Raw genomic sequence first — 25,424 nt, forward strand, 5'->3', positions numbered from 1 at the left:
TGCCCCGGTACCCGGCCCGCGCAGCCCTCCCCCCGGCAGACGCAGCACCCTGGAGCCCCGCGCGATCCTGGCGCGCGTGCTGGAGAGGGCCGCGGAGCTCGGCGGTCGGGGCGCGCCCCCAGGTGGGCCTGGGGCCCCCTCCCCACGCGTGCGGGCCTGGCCCGGCCCCTGGGCGGCGTCACGGCGCGGCCTGGGAGGAGCGCGGGAGGAGGAGGAAGAGCGCGGAGGAGGCGGGCGCTGCGCGCCGGGGGAGGGTCGCCGCCGCCGCGGCCGCCGCGGGGATCGTCAGGCCGGAGCCGCGCGGCCAAGCGGGCGGCGGGCGGCGAGCGGCGGGGAGGGCTCGGCGGCGGGGAGGCTCGCGGTGCCCGGGCCGGCAGCGTCCGCCCGGCGGCGGGAGGAGGGAGCGGTGCAGACAAAGAGCGGCGCCTGGGCGGGCGGAGAACGGCCGCCGCCCCGGGACCCGCGCTGCTACCCTCCGGCCTCGGCGGGCGGCCCACGGCGAGGTAAGCGCGGCCGGGCGGGCGCGGGGCTGGGGCCGCAAACTTGGAGCCGTTCGGCGGAGTTGGGAGCGCGCCGGGGCTCGCGGGCCGGGGCGCGTCCGGGAAAGGGCTGGGGGAGCGGGTCCCCTCCGCGCCTCACCGGTGCCTTCGGCCCGGCCGCGGCCTGGGCGACCCCGGCCGCGGACTGCCGGGCACCTCCCGACTCCTCACCTTCCTGCCCGCGTTCCCCGCACCCCCACCCTCGAGGGCCGGCGTGGGGGCGGGGACGCCCGCCTAGGGCGCGGGCGCGGACCCGGGTAGAGGCCAGGGTGAGGCCCTGGGGACTGGAGACCCCCGGGTGCGCAGATGAGCCCGGCCTGCGTGCGGGCAGCGAGCACAGAGCCCAGAGCGGGCATCGGACGGTGCGGTGACCGAGGTCGCCGGGGCGCCTGTGCCGGGAAAAAATAATCGCAGATCGCAGGGCCCCAGCGCAGGGACGCGGGCGGCCGTGATCGTCCGAAGAACTTACTGTGATTATTGGAACTATTTATGATTCGGCACAAAGCTGCTGTCACATCGTATAAAGGAGCTCCTGGCCTCGGCGAAGGGCGCTTTTGTGCGGTTCCTCGGGCTCTGCGCTCTGCTCCAGATTTGGACTCTCCCACAGTCACCTGAACCAAAGTTTCTCACCACCTCTTTGCCCTCTCGGCTTATTGAGGGCGATTAACCACCCAGTGGTTCAGGAAAAATTTGATGTGTGACTTTTAAGGTATTACCGGCAACTCCATTATGAGCGCAGTTAACTTGGCATTGTGAAGAGGGGTTTATTTTGCAAAATGCTTTAATTTGTAGACAATAAGGATCCTTTTGAAGGTCTGCGTTGGGATGCTAGGGTGGACACCCGGCACCTAACTTAAACTAGTCTTGTAACAGCTTTAGGGACAAAGCGGGGACGTGCGTGAAATCGGCCTCAGCCACTTCGGACAATTCAGATTGGCACTTCCCCCCTTATTTGGCTTTATATATTTTGCCAACAGGTTTAAGGCTAATTCTGCCAAGTTTACATCTGCAGAACTGGATGAGCAGACCCCAGGCTGGGCTGGAGGGGCCTAAAACAGTGGCCAGGCTCACTCCTTCCTTTGACCCAGAAAGAAAGTGAACCCAGAGAGGCCGGTGGGCGTGGTTTGGTCAGGAACCACAGGTAGGAGAGTTCCTCCCCCATCCAGGCCCACTCCCCACTTCCCAGAAGGGATTTTGTGCAGGAATGAAAGTAATTCAGGGTGTGTTTCATGCCACTGTTTTTTTGCATAATTATTAACAGTGGTTTTCAAGTCTTAAAAGTGACTGAAAATGAAATTAACCTGGGGTGTTTTAACACAGATCTAAACAACATTTCTGAACACTCCCTTAATTCACTTTCAAAGTGTTTCTAGGTAAACAGGTGAATTAATAATAGGATTCAAGCGTATCCTCGTGTTTCAAGAGAATGGGAGCCACTGGGCACAGGGGTGGAGAAGAAATGTAAGAAACGTACTTAGCCTGTAGCTTGGGCTGGAGATGGAGGTTTTTAGATGTTTGGGGACGGGATTCCCTGAGAAGCCAATGTTACCCTGGCTTGTGAAGAAGCAAGCGCAAGGGAAATTCCTCCCTCCATATTTCCCTCCTAGAGGTTGGTTAGATGCAGTTTTGATTGAAGAAGGTAGGTGGACCTTAGTGGTCTTCTGGCAGCTACTTGAGGCTGAAATGGAGAAATTTAGCACATGGGAAGTTGTGGAGGTGCCAGGCTCACTTCCTCTCTGGGAGGCCTCTCCTGGTCTCTGAGCTTCTTAGCTGCTACAGAAACACTGGGGAGGTGGGACTGATCATGAAACATGGGATGAAACTGTGTGTCACCCATTGCCATCTATAGACTTGACTGCTCTGTAACCCCCTCTGCCCACTTGTGGAGAAACTGACCCTCTTTCCATGGGTGAGACTTGCTTAAGGCACATTTCAAGTAGCTGTGTTCACTCGTCAGCCTTTGGGCTTGGCTTTAGTGCACACCGCATACTTAAATCTTCTTCATCCCTGCTCTGTTTGACCCTGCCGTATTCCTAACCTCTGTCATTTATGTGGGGGGGGGGGAGACATTGAGCTTTCCTAACAAAACATGAGATCTTATGTACACAGTACTGTATTTGGGAAATGCACTATCATCCACGTTAAATACACCGGAAACCTTCCTTGCATGGGCACAGACTGGATAACCTTTTAAAATACCCTAAGACTTCCCTGATTGCACAGATTGGTCTAGAGTCCTTTACACAATCGCTGGCATTAGCTAAATTTGCCCTCGCTAGACCAGGCCATGTTGCTGTACGAGACACAGCTTTTTCAACTGCTCACACTGGCTTGCAGTGTGCGCTGGGGGAAACAGGGCTCATGGAAATCGTTCTTCGATGTTAAAAATGAGGCTTAATGACTGGAGAGCTCAAGATAGCTTGCTGGAACTGCAGGGGAGGTGATGAACGATGTTTAGGAAAACAAGTTAAGTTAACTTTTTTCACAAATGAACTGGAAACTCCCTACAACTCACTGCAGAGGCTTAGGAAATAGTTTTCCCTTCCAGAAGGATTGCGAGTAGTGCTTCCAAATGGTTTCTCTTTCTTAAAATGAGTGACGGAAATACTTCACGGCACATTTTCAAAGGGCCTAAGCTAAAAAAAAAAAAAAATGATATCGTGTGTTAAATGCCTGAGTTAAGGCAACTCAGAAGGAGGTCAAAACAGCCTTTTAACGAGTTATCACAAGTATGCAGCTAGAGTAAAAATAATTTTTCATTTCTTTAGGCCATTTCATTAGCACAGTTTAAAAAATTAGACTTTCTCTTTTCCTGCATTTTGCTTTGAACATATACCAAGGTGTATTTATATCTTGAAAGTAAATTGACATTAGCAAGTTATACCACCCAGCGCGGGCATGCACACGTTCGTAGGTTCCTACCTCAAGAACCTCAGTCCTTGAAGCTGTGGAATGGTGGAACCTTTGCCAGGTGGCAGTGTCCCTCTTTGGGCATTGCTCTCAGCTTCAGGAGTTCTCACCTACCCCAGATTTCCTACTCTCTTTCTTCCCCAGTCTTCCCAATTCCTTCCCAACTAGAGGTGATGACTTTGCATCTGAACTTCCACAGCAATTTCTATTTCCAATCTGCCATTTGTGACATTCTTCCCTATGGTTTCTTTGTGTTCACATTTTCCTTAATAGAGTCTAAACCCCATGGGACAGAAAGGTTCTGCCACTTAGTATAATATCATACGGTATACACAGTGAACGCACAGCTAACACTCATTGCATGTGTGAATATTGAGTTCTGAGCATGTTGTTAATGGGGCTCTGGGCCCGCCTGAGATGTTAGTGATAAGAGACCTCCAGAATCCTTGTGCTCCGCTTAGAATCTCTGTCCACTGTGGAAAGGTTTGTCTTCAGGATGGGAGAATTAGGTCAGGTGGCCTCTCTATTTGGTAAATTCTCTATTAAAAAGATATCATTTGTAGTCCTGAAGCTAAATTTGAAAACAAGAGGAACACTAAACCCAGACCCAACTGTATATCCACCCGGTGGGCTGGGTAAATGTTTTACTTTTCAGTAGATTAGATAGAACAGGAAACTCTGGATTGAGCATTTGGTATCCCAGGCCAGTAAGTTAGTTATTTAGTGTTACCCATGTCTTTCTCCTATTTTAATGTTTTTAAGAAAGGAAGCTTCAACTGCAGTCAGAATTTAAGTATTGCGATTTCTTCTTTTGGGACATTTTTGGAAAGGAGGATGCTTTTGCTGACCGGTTGTTAATGAGGATCTAAAGTGGTATCACGGAAAGAATAATAAATCCTAATGCACGTGTGGTCATTTGCAGTCTTAATGATTTACACGTCATTTGTTCTGTATTTTCCAAGGTTGAAATGGCTAAAAAGACAAGGTGGAAACAATGTAGAATAACAACAATGGTAATTGTTTTATGCTTTATTGGGAAGGGTATAGCCTTTGTGCATATAAGGAATAATATAATATTTCATGCATTCAAGCAATTTTAGAGCCCTAACATCAGAGCTGGTAGAAACTGAATACAAGTGTGTTCATTTTACAAATATTTTAAAATGTGTTTTGAAGTCTACATATCAAATTATTAAGGTAAATTTACTTTTCTGGGGTATTGACATTCAACATATTTCTGATACATGTCAAGTACTTAATCTGTAAGTACAGAAGCTAGAACTTTTTTTTTTTTTTTTAGTGATCATTAGCTTTTCTTCTCAATAGGAACTCAGGTGCACACGCACATACCACACATTGGAATTATGGTTCTGAGCACTTTACCTGTGATAGTAGCTCACTGGATCCTCACAAATACTGAAGTGCCTCCTGTTTTTATCTTTATGGGTAAGGAAAGGGTGGCACTGCCTATTCCCCAGCTAGTAAAGGGCAGACTCTGATCCCCAGCTTCCCAGTGTCTCCCCTCCACCATGCTAGCCGCCATCCCTTCGCTAAGCTGTTTATAACAGTGCAGGAAGCAGAGCTATGGACTTGTTATGGTGTAACATTGGAGGAACATCAGTAGAGAATCGATGGGGTGTGGAGCTTGGATGTCGGTTCTTTCTGGGAACCCCTTATCAGCCAAGTTGTGGAGGAGGCCCTTTATGTTGGAAGGGAATAAGGAGCAATTAATATCTGCCTGAGTGGTCACAGAGGGGAAGCTGGGAAAGGTCCCAGAAGGACACCACTGGGTAACACTGGCCTGGCTCCTCCCCATGTGCAGTAGGGCAGGGTCCCCCGGCTCTGAAATGGGCATGAGCATTCCCAGGAGGGAGAAACCCCTGCTGGGGGGATCTTAGTGCCTCTGAGGAGTGGGGAAGGCCTGTTGTAATAATAGGGCTTCCACTCCAGGAGGCTTACCCCGGCAGGTGCCAGTGCAGATTCCTGTGTGATGTGCCTCTTCATCAACAGCCTTGTGGTGGGTCCCCACCTCTGCTCTGTCACAGTGGGGACCCAGGAAGCGGGAGCGTCTACTCACTCTTCCAGTTGGCCCGCAAGGCACCTTGCACAAAATTCACAGGATATTAGACTGATACACAAGCTTTAAGGAAAATCAATGAAGACACTGATAGACTTTGTCCTCTAAGACACCCACAGGCACCTTTCACTGTGATCTTGCCAACTTGCAATTTATTTTTCCCTACCTGACCACACCCACCATTGCCAGGAGAATTATTAAGCTCTTTAAGTAAATAAATCTCTAGTGCTCCTCATCCTGGAAACTGCTACTTATAGAATGGGCCACATGAGAGGTAGCTGAAATGCTGAAGTAACAGTGATTTATTTTTTGTAGATGAGTTACTGTTATTCAAGTGAAGGGGGGTAGATAGGTTCTTGCTAAAAACTTTGTAGCTGAATATACTAACTCCTTTTCCTTTGTGCTCTCATTACAAGGTCTTGAAGTCTTCCATGATGACTTTGCAATCTACTTCTCAGGTCAGGAGAGAGGCCAGGTCAAGTCTCAGTCTGGAGTCTTGGTCCTACCCTGACACTGGCTGCCCTTCCAAGTGAATGTGGTGCAGGCTAGACCATTCCTAACCTACCCATCTTTGATCAGAGTGTTAGGCAGCCTCCCTCTGGAGCAGTGGGGAGTGAGATACAGCAGGAGTCTGGTGTCTCTGTGGGGAGACACTCCCTCTCCTGAATGTTCTTTCAGTTTACAGGCACGTTACCTCTCATGTGGTCCGTTCTATAAGTAGCAGTTTGCAGGATGAGGAGCAAAGAGATTTATTTACTTAAAGAGCTTAATAATTCTCCTGGCAATGGTGGGTGTGGTCAGGTAGGGAAAAATAAATTGCAAGTTGGCAAGATCACAGTGAAAGGTGCCTGTGGGTGTCTTAGAGGACAAAGTCTATCAGTGTCTTCATTGATTTTCCTTAAAGCTTGTGTATCAGTCTAATATCCTGTGAATTTTGGCTGAGTATTTAAGGATGTCTGCAAGTCAACAAATATTTTAATCATGTCACTTAGGGGTTTGAATCCAGAGGATAAGAGCCCTTGCTATCTCTTTTAATCTTTTTCCCTTGCCAGCTGTTTTCATTTTAAGAACAGTTGCTTTAAAAGCTTGTGTGTGTGTATGTTTCAGGTAGGGACAGGGAGTGGTCTGAACTGGTCATTAAACAGCCCTTTTTTACTGCTCGGGGTGAGGGAAGCTAGCTTGGGGACATGGACATAAAAACCACCAACTGCTGGAGTTTTTAAGAGACTAAGAAATTTGGGGAGTTGTTCTAGAGATAGTTTTCTGCAAATTTGATATAGGTGTATGGTAAATTCTCATCAAATGACTGTCTCTTTTTAAAGAAATAAACTTAGGAGCAGACTCTAGCCAGGTAGCTATAAACACAGATTTTTCTTGCTAGGCATTTTCACTTTTCTTATTTACTCTTTCTCACTACTCTTCTGGTTCCCTCCTGTACTTTTCACCTTTGCGTCAGGCACGCTTCCTGTAGTCTCCCCACCCCAGCATTTATCTTAAACTCAGTCTGTTTCCTGTCTTCTTCATTACCTATACCCATGTGGTTTTCCCTTCACCTGTTTCAGTAGTGTCTTTGTAGGACCTACCTAGCTTGGGTTTAGAAGATTCTCTTCATTTAAATGAAGTGTCTTCGTTTCCCTTTTTATAGTTTTCTTATCAGCTCTGTTTCCTACGGTTTGCTAGACAAGACCCAATGGCAGGTATGAAGAAATTATGACAATATTATCTTAAAAAAACAAACAAAGGAGAGGGATGTCAGACCCCTGTGTTGTAATCTTTCTGTTGAAGCTTTCCTGGGTAGAACTAAAGCGCAGTTGATTGATCACCTGTAGATGAAGCGCCCAGGGTTGGCTGTGTTTCTTCTTAAACTTGATTGAGACAAGCGCCTCATGCTGTTCGGCCATCCTGATTAAATCCAGCAGCTTATCATTCTATGTTCCAGAAGAAGCAGATTGTCTTTTTGTGAGTGTCTCTGGTTGGTGAGGGTTCCATGTCTAAGGACGGAAATGTTTTCAACTAAATGGACATCAGTATATCAGCTCTCCATTCACTTTTAGGTCTTATCAGTTTTTAGATTTGGGTTGGGAAATGGGAATACTTCACTTTTGCAAATACACATATATCTTTTTAAAGGCTAATATTTCGAAAAACTTACTTAGACTTGAACCCATGTTGTCTAGAAATTAGTGGTTCTCAGCCGAGGCAGTTTGGTCCCTGTGGACATTTAGCAATGTCTGGAGACAGTTTTAATTGTCAGGCCTGGGGGATGCTGGTGGATTTAGTGGGATGCTAGACCGGGATGATAGTAAACGTCTCCTAAGGCACAGGGCAGCCTCCACAACAAAAGAGTTAACTGACTCAGAATGTCACTATTCAAGCAACTTTGAAATAAGTGAATACTGTGCTGCTTTGTTCCAATGTCTGAGTCCAGGGCCTGCGTAACACAGTTACCTTTTGGAGATCAATTTTTTCTCTTCCTTTTTAATAAACATAGCAAAAAATACATAGTTACAGATCTAAACACTATATCTCTGCATTAAGTATGTAAAGGAGAAATGTTAACGCAATTGACTTTTAATCATGGTCTTTTTTTATTATCTGTAATAATGTTAGTGTTAATGTATGGCATGCCTAGCTTTTTAATTTTGTAATCATCCTATTTGGGCCATGTACATACACAATGCTGATTTTTGTAGGGAACATTTTGATAATCTGGCTGAGATGGGATGAAAACGCATTCCCTTTAGAATGTGCACTGATGCGGAAATAATGGGAGGACTTTTATCAATTACTTTCAGAATTTGGCCTAATAAAAGACATCTGTTTTCTTAGCTCAGCAGTCTTATATTGGTGATTATGGAAAAAAACATTTGTTTTTGTTATTACTAAAGTTCATGGGACTCTAGCTTCTGCCTGATAATTTTTGAGCTGGTCACACATGTTAGCTTTTGAATGTCTTATTTCCTTCTATGTATCTTTGTAAAATAAACTCTTCAGAGGAGAGAGAGCAAAAATACTGCAAATTAGACCTTACAAAGGGAAAAGTCTAATTTGGTTGTTAGTGGCAGACTCCCAATGTCTGCAAGCTGCCTGTTAGCAGGTCTGGAATATGATGTTGCTGCCCGAGTGTTTTTTTTTTTTTTTTTTGTAGAGACAGAGTCTCACTGTACCGCTCTCGGTACAGTGCCGTGGCATCACACGGCTCACAGCAACCTCTAACTCTTGGGCTTACGCGATTCTCTTGCCTCAGCCTCCCGAGCAGCTGGGACTACAGGCGCCCGCCACAACGCCCGGCTATTTTTTTTGTTGCAGTTTGGCCGGGGCTGGGTTTGAACCCGCCATCCTCGGCATATGGGGCCAGCGCCCTACTCACTGAGCCACAGGCGCCGCCCTCCGAGTGTTTTTTTTTTTTTGTTTGTAAATGCACCCTTACTTGATAAAGTAGGGTATGCCTTGGGAACGAAAAAGCCGATTAGAAATTCTCTTGGCTTCATCATGGTGCGTTTTGTATGATTTCCTGTCACAGTGCTCTCTTCCTTTTGACTCTGCAGCTTCTCAACCCCTTTCTTCCTGTTCAGTTACTAGGCTGAACACAAAATGAGCACTTGGTTAAGTTTTGAACTTTCCTTTTTTTTTTTTGAGACAGAGCCTCAGGCTGTCACCCCGGGTAGAGTGCTGTGGCATTACAGCTCACAGCAACCTCCAACTCCTGGGCTCAAGCGATTCTCCTGCCTCCGCCTCCCAAGTAGTTGAGACTATAGGCATCTGCCACAATGCCTGGCTATTTTTTGGTTGCAGCCATCATTGTTGTTTGGCGGACCCAAGCTGGATTTGAACCCGCCAGCTCAGGTGTATGTGGCTGGCGCCTTAGCCACTTGAGCCTTAGGCGCCAGTGCAGTTACAAAGTATAGTCAGTCTTCTCTTTTCCTCAGTGGTCCTATCTCCTGTGCACAGAGACCTCAGAAAGATTACCTGACATTCTTTGGACAGAAGGGGAAATTCTGAAGTTGTGGGTGGTGAAACAATGCATGTGTCTGTTACTTGTGCTTGCCTTTGTATTATTTCATCCTTTCAGTCTCGCCTTGTGGTGCAGGGAGGCTGCTGAGGTTTATCAGCCCTTTTATAGAGGAGGGGGGTGGTGAACACTGAGCCAGGCACAGTGACTGGCCCAGAGGGGTCCTGTCTGGAGTGGCCATGAGGGGACTTACGGCCCACACTGTGTGGGCTGTGGAGATGCCCCAAACCTGGACTGCAGACCCTGGGCTTAATTATGGCTTTGCTTTGATGTTATTGAAATCTCCTCTCTCAAAACCATTTGCCTTTGTGCAGTGACTTCTTGTCTTATTATAATGGGAACTCAGTCCAAACAGTATCATCCTGAACTTTGTTAATAGTTACTCTAAATCTGAACTTCAAACATCTTGATTCATATGAGGAGCAGAGATGTAGATTCTCCTTTTCTTCTGGTATTACTCATTTGGCTAAAGTTGCATACTAATTTTTAACCTCTCTTCACCTCTGTTTTGTGTTCTGTGAAACTAGGGGGCTGTAGCTAATGTTGGTTAAGACCTTCCCTGTGTTAAAATCGGAGGAGGCAGTTGCTTGATTATTAGGGAATTTCTTTCTTCAAAGCAGTGTGGAATGAATGGACTTGTGTGTAAATTTTTGTTGCTGTTACATTGTCTGACTCCCGTTAGGAGGGCTGGCAGAGTATGGGTGTGGAGATATAGGAAAAGCTTCCTTTGTTCATCCTGCTCCAGCATACAGATTGGACTGCTCTCCTGGTTGTGCTTCCGGTAAATTGTGCTCAAACGGTTAATACTGAGTACCAGCTATGGGGCCAGGTGCTATGGAATACCAGGGAGAACCAGACAAGGACCTGCCCTCAAGAGTGCCCTGTAAACCCTGAACAGATATTTTACAAGTTCACTATCAACTCTAATCTTAATTAACAAGTATATAAGATGGCTGTTTGCTGTCTCTGTGTGGGGGAAGACCCCATGGAAAGCCCCCTCCACCACCCCCTCAAGGCCAGGTAGAATACATTTGAAGTATTCCGAGGGAAGGTAATATTTTCTGCAAGGTTTTCAAATGCTTGTTTTCAGCATGGAGACTGAACTGTCACTTGAGTGGGGACATGACATTCCCACATGCCAGTTGTAAACCTCAGTTGCCACCACAGCTGGGGCCGAGCACCTCATTCTCTTATCCCAAGATCACTGCTTTTATTTTGATCTGAGCGAGAGTAAGAGCATTGGTTTGCTTACCATGAACACTGGATTTTGGGGTCACCTAGTCCATAATTTCAGATAATTTATATTTCAGATAATATAAATGCTCTTTATATGTTGTCTATTTGCTTAACATTTTTATCTCAAAAATGAGTAAAACTATTTGTGGTTTTAACGGAATGCTGGTGTCAGGTGGCACACTAATACTGATTTCCTTGTTTTAATGGATAATAGCATAAATGCATTACGAGTATACCATCACTTTTTCATCCAGAACAGATTTATTTATCAAATTACTACTTGGATTAGTAATGACTACAGTAATAGCCTTTGTTTGTAAGTACTGAGATAGACTAAGTCAGATATTTGTAACGCAGGGGAGTGCCTGTATGTCATTTCAATCCAGTCCAAACGTTTTTATGGTTTGTTTTTTATCATACTTAGGGTCTCATTTAAAGTGTTTCCTTTGAAACTTCAACCATTTTATTTCATTAAGATGTTCTCTTTTTTTGTATTTTTAAATGTAGTCTTTTACTTCTGCCCAATCTAGTACCCAGATCACTGTGCCATTTGACATAGTGGAAAAGACAAGCTCTTTTCCAGAGGTGGGCTGATTTCAGTGTTTACATTTAAGTTCTGTTTAGCATCTGAACCTAAATTAATGCTAGCATTCAAAACAAGTATAATCATAACTGGCAATGTACCCTTTATTCCATAACAAATCTATCTACATTTCCTTTAGATTTTGGTGGCTTGGATTAGTGTAAAATAGTTTTTTTTTGTTATATACTGTAGTGATAAACTGTAATTAATGCTTAGCGTTTTGAATGAACTTAATTTGAAACTATCTTGAGTTTTTTGATGCAATTTTGAAAATTGAGTATGCAGATTCTTTATTCTTGGGCCTTCAGAAGGAAAGAATGTAGTGTGTAAGTCCTTGTTTGGTCTTCTTAAGACAGCAACTTTTTGTTGTTTACAATTCATACAGTAAATATGTTTATCATTTTGCATATTCAGATATACATAATGTGTTCTCTGTTTTAAGAACAGAAAAAATGGTACTGAGTTTTAACCATGTAATAACTAGTATATTAAACTGATCAATAAGGTGTGTCTATCTACTTTTGTTGATTATAGCATTTTACTAACTTTTACAAAGTACTATTTGGTATTGTTGAAAGTCAACCATTGTTATGCTGTGCATATAGGCTTTTATATAATATATAATATTACATGTAAAACCACATAATACAGACATATTTTTAAGTAAGCTGTAAATTTTATAATACTTTTGAGACGGATACAAGAGTTGCAGAGATAGTATAAGAGTTCCCATGTACCCAGCATTCACTTTTCCCAATTATTAGCATCTTACGTTAACTAGTGTGGTATATTTGTTATAACTATGGAACCAGTATTTGTGCATTATTGTTAACTAAAGTCCATACTTGATGTAGATTTTCTAATTATTACGAGAATCTTTTTTCTGCTCCAGGATCCCATCTGTGATCCTGCATTTCATTTCCTTGTCCCCTCTTTGCTTGTTTTTGATGAGCATGACAATTTTGAGGAGCACTGGTCAGGTGCTTTACAGAACGTTTGCCATTGAGAGTTGTTAGATGTTTTTCTCATGATTAGACTGGGGCTGTGGGTTCAGGGGAGGAGACCACAGGGGTAACGAGCCCTGCTCACCACTTCCTATCGAGAGTGTGTGCTGCCACCATGGCTGTGCCAGTTGCTGGCGCCCTGATCACCTGGCTGAGGCAGTGTTTATTGGGTTTCTCACCTCCTCTCTGCATGCTGTAGTCTTCGGCAGGAAGTTGTTGAAGGAGCCTGGGGATTAGGCTCTACCTCCTCCATGAATTGTTTTGGTATTAGTTATTTGGAATTCTGTATGAGAGGTGTACCTGTTCCTCCCAAAGCGTCAAGATCTTCAGCGGGTGGCAAGTGGCACTCGTGCAGAGGAGGCAATACGATGGCACTGCAGAAGCGTTTCTAGAATGTGGTCTTGGCATATGTGGAAATGCAATTTTCTGGGACCTGCTTTGGACCTAACTGACTCAGTCTTGGGATGGGTTGGTCTGGGATTCTTCCTGTTGAATCAGTTCTCCAGGTGATTCTGATGCATATTCAAAGAAAGAACCTCTGCTGGGAATTAGCATTTGGACCCTTCGAACTTTTTTCTTCTGAATGGATAGCTTTGCCTTCAGGGGTCAGGCCCCAACCTCCTTCCTTGGTGGGAGGTGGACACACCTTTTCCCTGCTGATAGTTCCAGTGCTCCCCTGCAAAGGGCCTCTGTCCCAGCTCCTTCCATGTTTTTAACCACCTGTAGGATGTCTTCCTAAGGTCATTCCTTTGCTTTCTGGATAACTTTACACTTACTTTGATGGTCTCAGAGTTCCAGCACAAGGAGAAACTGGGGTCATAGCTGAAAACCCTGTAGTGGAAAGGACAGTTTGGGCCAGAGTAGGGAGGTCCTTAAATGCTAGGCTTATTTGGCAATGGTTTTGTTACATGTGTGAGTGAGAGAGAAGAGACCCTGAAATCCTGTGTGGACTGTGTTCAGGTTGGAGCAGGTCTAAAACCATCTGCATGGATTCCACATGCGTCTGATGTCTTGCCCTTGGAGACAGGTTCAAGGTCACAGGCACATCCCTGGCTGAAGTGGGAGGGCAGTGGCCTGAAGAGGGTCTGGGTGGCTCTTATCTTGGGCATCACCTGAAAAAGCCCTGGGCAGTGATTGGGCTTATGAAGTAGCCCTAGTCCACAATCTGGAGGCCTCTTGCCCCTGTAGCCCCTCCTAGCTACAGGTGGAATACTCCCACCTGTAGCCCCTCCTAGCCGGCTAGGCCTCTGCTGGGTCAGCAAGGTTGTTCCCTGCCCAGCTGCTGGGAGGAGAGACCTCAGGTTTGTGTGAGTGGAGATTGTGGGCAGGGTGAGAATTGGCTCAGAAGGGGAGCCAGTTGCTTGAAGGGGCCCTTTTTTTCTCCAGTGGCTAATTAACCAAAGGTTCTAGAGAATTTTTTGTGGGGAGAGAGAAGGTTGGCTGACTCTTCTGTTGGGTACATAGAAAGAGTTAAGGCCAGTAGCCTATTTCTCTTTTCTGTCACTACCCTGTCCCCACAATAATGGTTGATTTGGGGGTGGACTTAGAAGACTAATTTCTATTCTATCCTCCCATGATGACATAGACTGCATCCTCTCTTGTATTCATTTGTATGACTGTAGTTTATAATGAGGCATTTTGTCTATTAAAAAATGACTGAGCACAAACATGTGCAGTGGCTCTTTTGAACATGATTTCCTTTTTAATCTGTGCCTCTGTGTTAATGTATAGTTTACAACTTCTGTTTTGGCCTACAGATTTGTTACATTAAAAAAAAAATCTTGTCCTTTTTCTAAATTTTTGCCTTGATTAATGTAAGGTTGCAAATGTGATCTTGGGTGGCTTTGTGTGGAAGAATTACTTGACCTGAAACCCAGCTCTTCCACTTTGCTGAGAAACATTCAAGGACAGTGTTTCCTTAATCTGCTGCTCTTGGGTTTTCCTTAGAACAAGCCAGTTAGAAACATAGTTTCCTCTGTATGTAACAGTGGGCCTGAACCAGCTGGTCTCTGAAGATTTCCTCCAACTCCCAAGTTGAAAGAGAAGGCTTGAAGGAGGAAACAGGCAGCAGTGAGTGGACAGAGCATCTGCTCAGGGGCCAGGTCCAGGCCGCTTCAGGCCACCTCCTCACATCTGCAGGCATTCATGGGATTTATAGCAACAAAAGAGCCCTCTGCTTAGAAAGGGATCTAGTCCGTGTTATAGTCTGGACTCCGGAATCTAGGGCTTTGTTGAATATCATGGCCCAGAGATGTAAGGTAGTGTGTCGTTCTGAGGGATTCCCTAAAGAAGGCGTCCTTAACCCCTGGCCTCTGGTGGTTTGTGGATGGACTCAAAGCCATCTGTGAACACGGGATGGGAAAAACTTAACATTTCTATTTTAATCGAGTTTTTACTGAAACTTAGTATTTCCTTCCAGTGTGATGGAGGTAGCACAACCCTGTGACATTCATGGTCAGCAGAGAAATCACTGGTGTTTTTCTTTCATGTCACCGTGGTTGCAGTGGTGTTGAAATGTGAACTCTCAATTACTTTGAAATTATGGTTTTGAAACCTGCTACTATGCCCTCTTGTTTAGTGTGTTAATAAAGAAGCATATAGATTATTTCAAATTTGTTTTTTGAGTAATATATGAATAACTTTTAATATAATTGCATAAAATGAAAGCCATTCAAAGGCGCCCTGATAAGGAGTCTCTAACCTTTCCAGTCTGCCATTGGGGAGGGAAGTGCTAAGCCCAGGAGGGCAGGGCCTGGCTGGGGACCAGGTCGTCCTGCCCTCTGTTGGTAGAGCTGCTGGGTCCCAGGCTGCTAGCCAGAGGTGGACAACACGGGCGCTGCAGAAGAGTAACTCAATTCTGCTGCCTACCAGAGCTCTTTCCAGTCATGCAGTAATGACAGCCCATCCACAGAGTGGGTAAAATAAAACCCATTCTCTAAAAGAAAGTATAAAAAAGAATCCTTTATTTAAATAGGATAAAAAAACCTGTTTATTGCTTTTGTAAATTTTATTTAATTATTTAAATTGTGGGAAAATGTATATTCAATTTATTAGCTTAAAAAATCTAATGTAAATTTGTATTCTAGGATCTGTGATTATTTAATGTTACAGCAATTGGATTGGGTTGTGAGTTGGGGACTTAGGGGTTTTTTAATCACTTTCCAGTATCAGGAAAATGTCAGTGACTTTAAAAAGTCACTTGCCTAAAAGAGTTTGATTTTTTTGGTGCTTAGGAGAGTTGCAGCAAAATGGTCCCTGGAGTTTTTGAGCCCATGTGTAATGAAATATGCTATAGAACAAAAAATAATTTTGGAAAAAAAAATCGGCTCATGCATCACTTGGCATTGGGCTGCGTGTGGAACTATAAATACTAGCTGCTAGAAATTCCCTAAAAGTGATGGACTGTGGGAAGGTACATTCGTAAAGTATTAATATGACAATAATAATAGCTGATATTTATTGAGTGCTTAACGTGGCCAAGCATTTCCTATGCACAGCGTAATTCGATCTTCTCTGAGGCTCAAGGCAGCCTCCTGAGCTAACAGAAGAAGGTAGCTGACTGAAGCTAAGCAGGAGCTGCCTCCTGGGTGAGTTATGTTTGCACCCTGTGCTGTGATCCTCTCACTGTGAGCCACAGCTACAATCATCTGGCTGGTTTTGCATCTGCAGGTTGATGGTAGCTTGCAGGCAGATGTCCCACGTCCTTGATTATTTTAGCATTGCTTTCTTCCGGCCACCCCCCAGGACTGCATTCCTGCAGGAGCCTACAGCGTGTTCTGCTTCAAGGTGCAGCCACAAAGCCTCCTCAAAACCTGATAGCCTGCCTTGTCAGATTAAGGGGTGAGTGGGAGGCAGGACAGTGCTAGCACTTGGTCCCGCCTTCCTAGTGGGCCCTGCAGCAATGCCAGGTAAAAAGATCTGCAAGTGCAGTGGAGCACTTAGGTACTTTATTAAAACCTAGATTTCTGAGATACATTTTTCTGGCACTACAAGTTTTTTTTTTTGTGTGTGTATGTATTTACTTTTAATGATAAAGATGACATACTGACTTTTTAAACATTTTTTTGAGACTCTTAAAGATAGGGTTTTTGGTGGTGGTAGTGGTTTTCTTTTTTACTTTTTAGCTTCAAGATCCTGGAGGACCCAAGGGGCTTGTCATGGAGACAAAGGGGACAGGCTATGAGGTTGCTGAAGAGGTATGAAAATGAGAGACTGGGTGTTCCACCTTTGTCCCTTCCTGACAGTTCCACAGAGAGGACTCTGTCTCCCCAGAGGATGCCTGGCTGGCCCAGACTTCCTGACCACAGAAGAGAAATGGCTGCACAGTGAGTGCCAAGGCAGACCGAACCCGGGGCAGCAGCCTCTGCAGAAAGCCAGCACTCCTGAAGGGTTCAGCTGATCCTCCTTCCCCCAAAAGGCTTCTCTGTCATTCCCTCTCTCCCCAACTCTCCTGCCTCCCTCTCCCCCCAGGCTGCTGCTGCACACAGTGCACACTTATTGTTGGGACATGCGATGACCCTGCACCATGCCCAAGAAAATCATCAAAATCTGAACCAAAGATCCAGAGCACAGGTGGTGTGCTGCTGAGTGACCACCTCTAAAGGCAAGGACGGCAGGGCCCTTGCAGAAGGGCCATCACTGACCTCGGGGTTTCCTAGAAAGATGGACAGGACTCCCCAGGGTTGCTCTGGCCCAGACCTCTCCACACAGTACTCAGGCAGAGATGGGGCAGGAGAGCCCGCCGGCTGCTCTTCATGTGCTACAGACACTCACTTCTGCCCTTTTTTACCCTCTCAAGGCTGATGTCTTACTTTCCTAGGGCTGCCATCATTAACTACTACAACCCGGACGGCTGAAAACAGTAAAGATTTATCATCTCATAAAGACAGTTTTTGAAAAGGAAGATACTTCCTGTAATGTCATCCTGAAAGAGAAACTTCTCATCTTTGCAATTCATTCTTGTAACGGCTTTGCATAATGTTATATACTTTATCTTGATAGAAACCTTTTCTCTACTTTATTAGTGATCTTTACAATTTTTTTTCATGCTGCCTGGTATCCCATGGCATTGAAAGCCCCACCGCTTGTGTGAGCGGTCTATTGAGTTGGACATTTAAATATTCGCTTCTGTTGATAGATGCCTGGGTACATCTCTGAGCATATTTCTCTTGTCCAGTGGAATCATTTCCTTAGCCTAAATTCCTTGGAGAGGGATTGTGGAGTTACATGGTCTGGGCATCTTTATGGCTCTTGGTACATCTTGTCATAATGCCCTTCCAAAGGGCTGTGCCAATTTTGAGTAGTGTAGAAGTATCAATTTCACCCAAACTGTGCTGCTTTTGAAAGTCACAGGGTAAATAGCCCCTCCATAAAGGCTTTTTGAGTCCATCTCTTCTAGAGGACCGTGTCTCAGAGTAATTATAAAACAGTGTCGCTGCTGTTTTGAAAACAAATTGACTAGAATTGGTACATACTGAGACTACTGTGTCCTTTAAAACAAGCTGACTCTAAAACAGTCCTTGAATTTTGGGATCTTAGCCAGTAGTGCTCACTGATTTAGCACAACCTCATGGTCACCCCAAGGCTGGCCCAGCTGCCAACTCTTGGCGCCTACTTTCACTGGTGGCCCAGTCTTTGAAGGGACTCCCTGACCTCAGATGGGACATTCTCAGCCATGGCTCATCTCATCCATTGAAAGGTGACTTTAGTTTTTGTTAATAGACTGTTGTTTAGAGTTTTGTTTGGGGCAGTGGTAAGAGGATGTTGTGTTTTGGTCATTGGCCAAATGAGATGGGTTTACCGTGTTTTTTTTTTTTTTTTTTTTCCTTAAATTGGTAAGCTATTCTTTACAAACAGCTTCAGAAAGAATGGCCAATATTTTTAATCATTTTGTCACACCCATAGCCTTCCGAGGGTACTCTTTCGAGTACGATGGGTGTGTGTGTATGTGTAAGGCTCTGGGTAGGTGTGCATATTAGCTGCCTTTTGTTGTGTAACCAATGAAGAACCCAGGTAAGCCACACCCCACTTCTAGACTCAGGGAGACTGAGCTAATAAGTGTGTGTAGCTTTAAGCTGCTAAATTTGTGAGGATTTGTTATGCAGTGGCAGGGGACTAATAACAGTACACAGGTGTGGGGACCTGTTCCTATCGCTTCTCAGTCAGACTTTGGTTTCTGCCAAGTGGGGCACCCTGAATTGTCATCCTTGTTCATGGCGAGGTTTTTGTGACACTTCTCCTAATTAGTTTGAGATAGGGTAGAAATTACTTTGCAGTGTTCCCTGAAAAAGACTCTTAAAGGAAACCAAAGAATGAAGGGGGATGTCGCAGGTGGGGACTAAGCTGGGAAGACAGGCATGAGAAGCCGCAGTGCCAGTAGCACGGACCCCAGAGGGTCGGGGCCCTGCCCCTGCTGGGCCATGTCTGTGTGGATGGTCTGGGAGGGGCTGGAAGCTGAAGAAGGCTTGATCAATTTCTTCTGCCCTCTCTCACCTCAATTAGATTTTCTTTTTCTTCAGTGCCGTGTTCCCCTTTGAGGTTTTTTTTGAGACAGACTCACTCTGTTGCCTTGGGTAGAGTGCCATGGCATCATCCTAGCTCACAGCAACCTCAAACTCTTGGGCTTGAGCAATTCTCTTGTCTCACTCTCTCACATAGCTGAAACTAAGCATGCCCACTGTGCCTGGTTGGTTTTTCTATTTTTGGTAGACATGGAGTCTCGCTCTTGGCTCAGGCTGGTCTTGAGCTCAAGCAGTTCACCCGCCTCGGCCTCCAGGAGTGCTAGGATTACAGGTGTGAGCCACCATGCCCGGCCTACCTTCCCCTTTATATCTGTCCCTGGTCCACTGTAGGGTGGTCTGTGCGGAGAGAAACGTTTTGGCACACTGATGGAAGATAGAATCATTTATTTAAGAATATCTATTTTTCTTTCTGGTGTAGAGCATGTGTTGGCGAACCGTGGCCTGTGGGCCAAGTCTAGCTTGCTGCCTGTTTTGGTGGACATGGTTTTATTAGGAAACAGCCAGGCTCATTCATTTCCATCTTGTCTGTGGCTGCCGCCATGACAGAACAGCTAGGCTGAGCAATCGAGATGGTGTGGTCCTCAGAACCTGAAGTATTGATAAGGCGCTTTCTGGAAGAAGTCTGCCACCCCTGGTGTTTGGGAAGAAACAGAGAGGCATCAGGAGTGCTGTATTTGAACCCCCTGCCCTGTGTGTTTACTGGAGCAGGGTTTCCTGCTTGTGGCTGGGACAGGAGGAGGAAGGTGGCACCTTCCAAAGGGGCTCCTGGGATGAAGTCCTGCTGGATACTGGGTGGTGCCTGGTGTGTCAAAAGCCCTTAATAAATACTGATTCCATCTACTCCTTTTTACTCACATCCCTTTCTCTTCATCCTCCGGCAGTTTCTTTCTACATGTGAATATTTAGAGACAAAAAGTGGGGTTCAGTGCCTACACTTTCAGAAATGAAGCCATCACAAGCACTTCTGTCAGGTGGAAATGGAATATGTGTCACAGAGTGAGATAGATGTGTGACTTTGGATTTCCTAGTACCCACATTAAAAAAGGACAAAGAAACAGATCAATTTTAATAATGTCTTATTTAACCCAGTATAACTGACATGTAATCAATATAAAAAATTACTGAGATATTCTTTTCCTTTCTTTCTTTCTTTTTTTTTTTGCTTATGTCTCTGGGGCCCAGTGTGTGGTTTGCCCTGTTTGCTTACCTGGCCTTTCCCCATTTCCAGTGCTTGGCAGCCAGGCGTGGCCAGTGGCTGTTGTGTTAGGGGTCTGCTTGTCTCACACCAACTAGTGTCCCTGTTTAGTCGTGACACTACTCAACTGGTGTTGCAGGTCCCGAGAGCCACTCATCCTGGCGTAAGTGGGGGCTCCCGTGACCCCTCTTCAGATTTGATAATTGGCCAGACAACTCATAGAACTCAGGAAGGCACTTTGCTCACTGTCAGTGGCTTACACTAAAGGTCACAGCAACCTGCAGGGTGAGGAGTGGGAGAGGACACGGCGCTTCTGTGCCCTCCGTGGTGCGCGGCTCTCCTGGCACTAGGCCCTTCGTCATCCCAGTGTGTACATGGCCTGGGAGCTCCCCGGGCCCACTATTCAGGAGTTTCTATAACTCAGTCTCCAGTTGCCCTTCTCTTCCTGAGGCTGTTGGGCAGTGGGGGTTGGGGCTGCCGGGGGTTCTCACCCTCTGATCACATGTGTGACCTTTCTGGCAACCAGGTCCAGTCTAGAGACTAACCGGGGATTCCCTCTGAGTCACCACATGTAGCATAAGCTCAGGTGTGGGCCACTGGGGCTCCTCATGAGTAACTAAAGATACTCCTGCCACTAGGAAATGCCAGGGGTCTTAGGAGCTCTGTGCCTGAAACCAGGGTCCAAAGCCAGAGATATTTTATCTGTGGCACTGCAGCCCTAGTCTGCCTACTGCCCCCACACCCCTGCCCTTATCCCCAGCTGGCTGTGCCCTATTTAAAAACACTCCTCCTCTGTGAAACAGCTGATGTGTTCTTATTTTACATTCTTCTCTACCCTCTGTCTGACTAATCATGACTCTCACTGTGCTGGCAACTCCCCCGTTCTTGGTTCTCAGGAAGCAAATGGAGGAAAAATATAGTAACATTTCTAGGGAAGCTTAGAGATACAGAATGTTTAAATGTAGCACAAAAATTGTGACTCTCCTTATAATAACTTACAGAAGCATAACTTTACTGTAGAAGTTAGGTGCCGGTGGCTGTGGGTTTTCTAAGAAGTGGAACCTGTGCACGGCGCGCCGGACTGCCCGTCTTCTCGCTGGTCTCAGGAGCCCCCGGGGTGAATTGGACTGACGTGGCTGAGAAGACACCTAAGTTAGTGGGGCTGAAGCCCTGAGGGGTCATGCTGCAAGAGCCGCCATGCGTGGGTCTGTCCATCAGATTAGTGTGGGAGGATATCCAGAGGAAAACTCAAATTTGAATCCCTCAGTCGTCTTTGGCCTCTCTGCCCTCCTTGCATGATGTTTCTGCATTTTTAATGTTTGCTTTTCTAGCGTTTTCTTCTGATTTTTGATTCAGGATTCTGTAGCCAGGGTATCTGGGTTCAGCTCTTGGTCCCACCCTGAAGTCTGACGCGGGCCAGCTACTTTTTACCTCTGGGTGACTCGGCTGCCTTTCCTGGACAATGGATTGTTGTGTGGGTTAAAATAAGTTGAGCCACTGAGAACAGTGCCTGGCGTATCGCATCATTTGGGCATCATTTGGGCATCATTTGGGTACTTTTGCCTTTAATTTCGATAACGTGAAGCACTGATGAGTAGAGAAAAGGTCTATTATGAGAATAAAAGAGCATGGTGAAAGAGAAGTCCAGGGAACTTGTGGATGTAGGGCATGGTTGCTGAAGGAATTTCTAAGAATTGGAATTTTTAAAACTTTTAGTATGCTGACTGTGGCTTACTATGACATTTTTTAAACTTTTAAGAGCATGATTAAAATTTCTGTTACAGTGTAACTTCAGTTAGAGGCAGACATAGGGGCTCTATCTATGCTAAGATCTTCTTAAAGGATGGTGTTTGCATCTGGAGTTTGTCTTTCACCCGTGTCATGATGAAGTATAGGGTTTCCCTGCAAATAAGGCCTGACACTGTAAGGTGAATGTGAGGGTGCATTTATATAACTGATCGTATTTAAAGTCATTTCATTAGAAGTAGAAGGCTACAGAACATCTCTCATGTTTAGAGTGTGTAATTATGCTTTAGAAACAGATCATTGGCTGAAAAATGATCAAGCCGTGGTTCAAAGTTTGATTCGTATGTGAATCATGGAAGGCTATATTGCCTAGGATGTGGACACTGATATTTAGTAATCTGAATTATTTTTATTATAAACTTAAAGATCTTTAACAGGTGAAAAAAAAATATTTCTGAAGACATTTTAGCCTTTACAATATTTCAGATAGTCAAGCAAGTCATTTTGGGTAGTAAAACTATATTGCGTCGGACAGTCTTGTGCTTTAGATGCTGTTAATATCGCTATTTCTGTCCCCTTGCACACTTTTCATTCTGAGTTCCTACTAGGAAACATAGGATCTAATTTAGACACATATTTCAAGAATAGTTTCCCATTCTCTCTCATCATGTCACTTAGGTAGAAGCTAATGTTCTTTTCTTATGACTAAAACACAGTTTTTTAAAAGCTGATGTTTCTCAAATAGAGGCTATTCAGACTTGCTTTGAGTTCATAAACCACTCCAACCATATACCTTGGTTGATCACCGCTGGCAGCTTTTTCTAACTCTTATTTTTCTTCCAACTGAAGTTAAAAACCCTTCTGGTCTAAAAACTGTCCTGCTGTGAGGCCTGCTCCTCACGCACATCTGTGCTTGTCGTCCAGATTGCTGTTCCCAGAAGCTTCCTCAGGTCAACTTCCTTTCCCCGCAAGGCAGTTCCAGGGTCTAATTTTCCTTTCCTTTGTTGCCACTCTTCAACAATTAGGTCTGGTATAAATGTCCAGGAACTCTTCAGCTGTGAAGTCTTTGAAAACTTCAGCTTGGGGCGGTGCCTGTGGCTCAGTCGGTAGGGCACTGGCCCCATATACCGAGGGTGGTGGGTTAAAACCCGGCCCCGGCTAAACTGCAACCAAAAAATAGCCGGGCGTTGTGGCGGGCGCCTGTAGTCCCAGCTACTCGGGAGGCTGAGGCAAGAGAATTGCTTAAGCCCAGGAGTTGGAGGTTGCTGTGAGCTGTGATGCTACGGCACTTTACCGAGGGCCATAAAGTGAGACTCTGTCTCTACAAAAAAAAAAAGAAAACTTCAGCTTGTAAGCCCACCCTGCCTGCACAAGTGCTGGGGCAGGGAGGAGGGGTTCTGACTCAGCTCAGGCCGATGATCTGAGTGTTTGAAGGGGGATGAGAAAGCAAGGTTAGCAGTTCCTCCCGTATCTTCCCAGTAGCCTCTCTGAATCTCTCGGGAACTCCTGATCTCTTTGGCCCAGAGTTTGAGAACCCAAGACTTATTTAGCCTGGCAATTTCTAACTTTCCCAAGGCTCAGCTCAAATACTCAGCTTGCTTACTTAATCCCAAAGGAGAATCTTCCAACTCCTTGGAATGAATAGCACCAAGCCTCTTTCCCATCTGCCTGTGCTTAGTCAGGGTAAAATCTAAAAAGGGGAAAATGTTCCTTTCTTTTTTTCCCAGGGAGTGTGGGCATTGACCTGGGTTTCACTTCAGCCTCTGCGATATTCTGTCTTTTGCATTGCTGATCTGGTCTTCTAGGTGCCCTTCTCTAAAGCAGTAGCATCTCTTGTCCTGCCTCCCAGCATTGGGACAGCCTCAGGTCACGGATGCCGGTAAACAGTGATCCACTCCTGTGTCACTGTTGGCTCTGCGTTCAGTCGTCATTGTAGAGGGTGAGGGAAGAAGATGATAACAGAAACGTCTTGTCAGGAGCTCTTGACGGGAGAGGCCTCCTCTCTGAGTAGTCCCCTCACCCCCCATCAGAACTCTTCTTTCTAGAATTGGCTGCTTCTTCCCTCAGGTGCTCACACCCAGTGCAGTGTCCAGTCATCTTGGAGCCAGACCCTCCCTGTCCCCTCCCCAGATCATGGTCTCCTGATCCTACTTTCTTGGTGTTTTCCCGTCCCCACCTTTGTCCCACATACACTGCCCGTGGGTACTCACCTTCCTGCCAGCTACTTCCAAGGGCTTTTTTCTTGAGACAGTCTCACTATGTCACCCTCAGTAGAGCCCTGTGGCGTCACAGCTCACAGCAACCTCAGACTCTTGGGCTTAAGTGAGAAGCTTAAGGCTGAAGCTACTTGCTTCAGCCTCCCAAGTAGCTGGGACTACAGGTGCCCTCCACAATGCCTGGCTATTTTTGTTGTTGTTGTTGTTTGTTTAGCAGGCCTGGGCTGGATTCAGACCTACCAGTCCTGGAGCATGTGGCCGGTGCCCTAACCACTGAGCTGTGGGCGCCGCCCCAAGGGCTTTTTTCTTGAGCTGGCTTTCATGATCATTTTTCTCACCAGCAAACGTGGTTGTTCCTCAAGTCCTGCAACACTGGCCTTGTCCCTTTCATCTCTCCATTTCCAGCTGTCCTCCCACCCTGCAGTAGAGGTGCCGGGTCCGTCGGTTGTGAGCCTTGCTCAGAGTGGTTCTTCACCCCTGGGATGCCTCCTTGTTTCATGTGCTCTACTAGGACCATCTCCACTTCAGTATCATGCAGAGACTCCACAGTGTCTGTTAGTTGTGCTTCCTGGTACTTAAAATCTGTCCTCCTTCTCCCCCAAAGTCCACTGCGCCTAATACCATAGCATCTCTTCGACACTTAATAGTCCATCACTTAAATGTGTTAGAGTGTGGGATCTTTTCCTTGAAAGACTTGAAGCTGAAGTCAGCCCCTCAGCAAGTACGTGAGCGCCTACTCGGAGCCAGGTGCTGTCTTGGGCCCTGGTTATTCTGCAGAGGAAAAGGCACATGTGATCCCCGTGCCCAGGGGACTGCATCTGAGGGGTCCTTGGAGAATCGCAGTGGTGTGGACAATGGTCGTTGCTCTGATGAGCCCTTCTGGGTACATTAGTGATCATTTGTTTAACCGATTTAGTTTGCTTTAAAAAAGAAAAAAAAAGCCTCTATTGGAATCCAGACACACCAAATGGAAGTGTGCATCTAGAATCCTAAAGCAGAGGTGTGGGTTTTTTTAGCTGTCTTAGTGACAGATGTTTTAGGTACCTCATTCCTCCTTACAGTTGCTAAGGCCTTGCAGTGGGCCCTTAACTCTGCCCTGGAGTGGTGGTTCTGGCTGGTCTGACAGATGGTCAGTATTTTCTGTTTTAGCAAACATAAAATTGACGTATCGGTCAGAATTCCTGGGCCCTCCCTGTGTAGGGTATAGGGCACACCTTGTGCCTTGGCGAGCTGAATCCCTGAAGTGGTGTGGCTGGGTCCTAGGGTCAAAGATTCGATTGTTTCAATTCGGTCTGGTGTCTAGTTTGGTCGTGTGGCTGGAGGTAGGCACTCAAGTAATTACAGACCTGACTGTTGGGGCCCATCCCGCTCTGTGGTGGGGAGGA

The 25,424-nt window shown here is 45.9% G+C and overlaps 1 protein-coding gene across 2 annotated transcripts in view; it reads left to right on the top strand.

The window, feature by feature from the left end:
- The first annotated feature begins 242 nt into the window (after nucleotides 1–242).
- NCK2 (NCK adaptor protein 2) overlaps nucleotides 243–25,424 on the top strand; it is a 143,060-nt gene continuing 117,878 nt past the window's right edge. Inside the window, exons 1-2 of one of the 2 annotated variants that reach the window (XM_053588616.1) lie at nucleotides 243–503; nucleotides 1,517–1,680. The gene's annotated coding sequence lies outside the window, so the exon portion shown is untranslated. The remainder of the gene's footprint in view (nucleotides 504–1,516; nucleotides 1,681–25,424) is intronic. The other variant, XM_053588615.1, reaches the window with a different exon arrangement.

The sequence above is a fragment of the Nycticebus coucang genome, chromosome 4 (genome assembly GCF_027406575.1).
Source record: "Nycticebus coucang isolate mNycCou1 chromosome 4, mNycCou1.pri, whole genome shotgun sequence".
NCBI classification, from domain to species: Eukaryota; Metazoa; Chordata; class Mammalia; order Primates; family Lorisidae; genus Nycticebus; species Nycticebus coucang.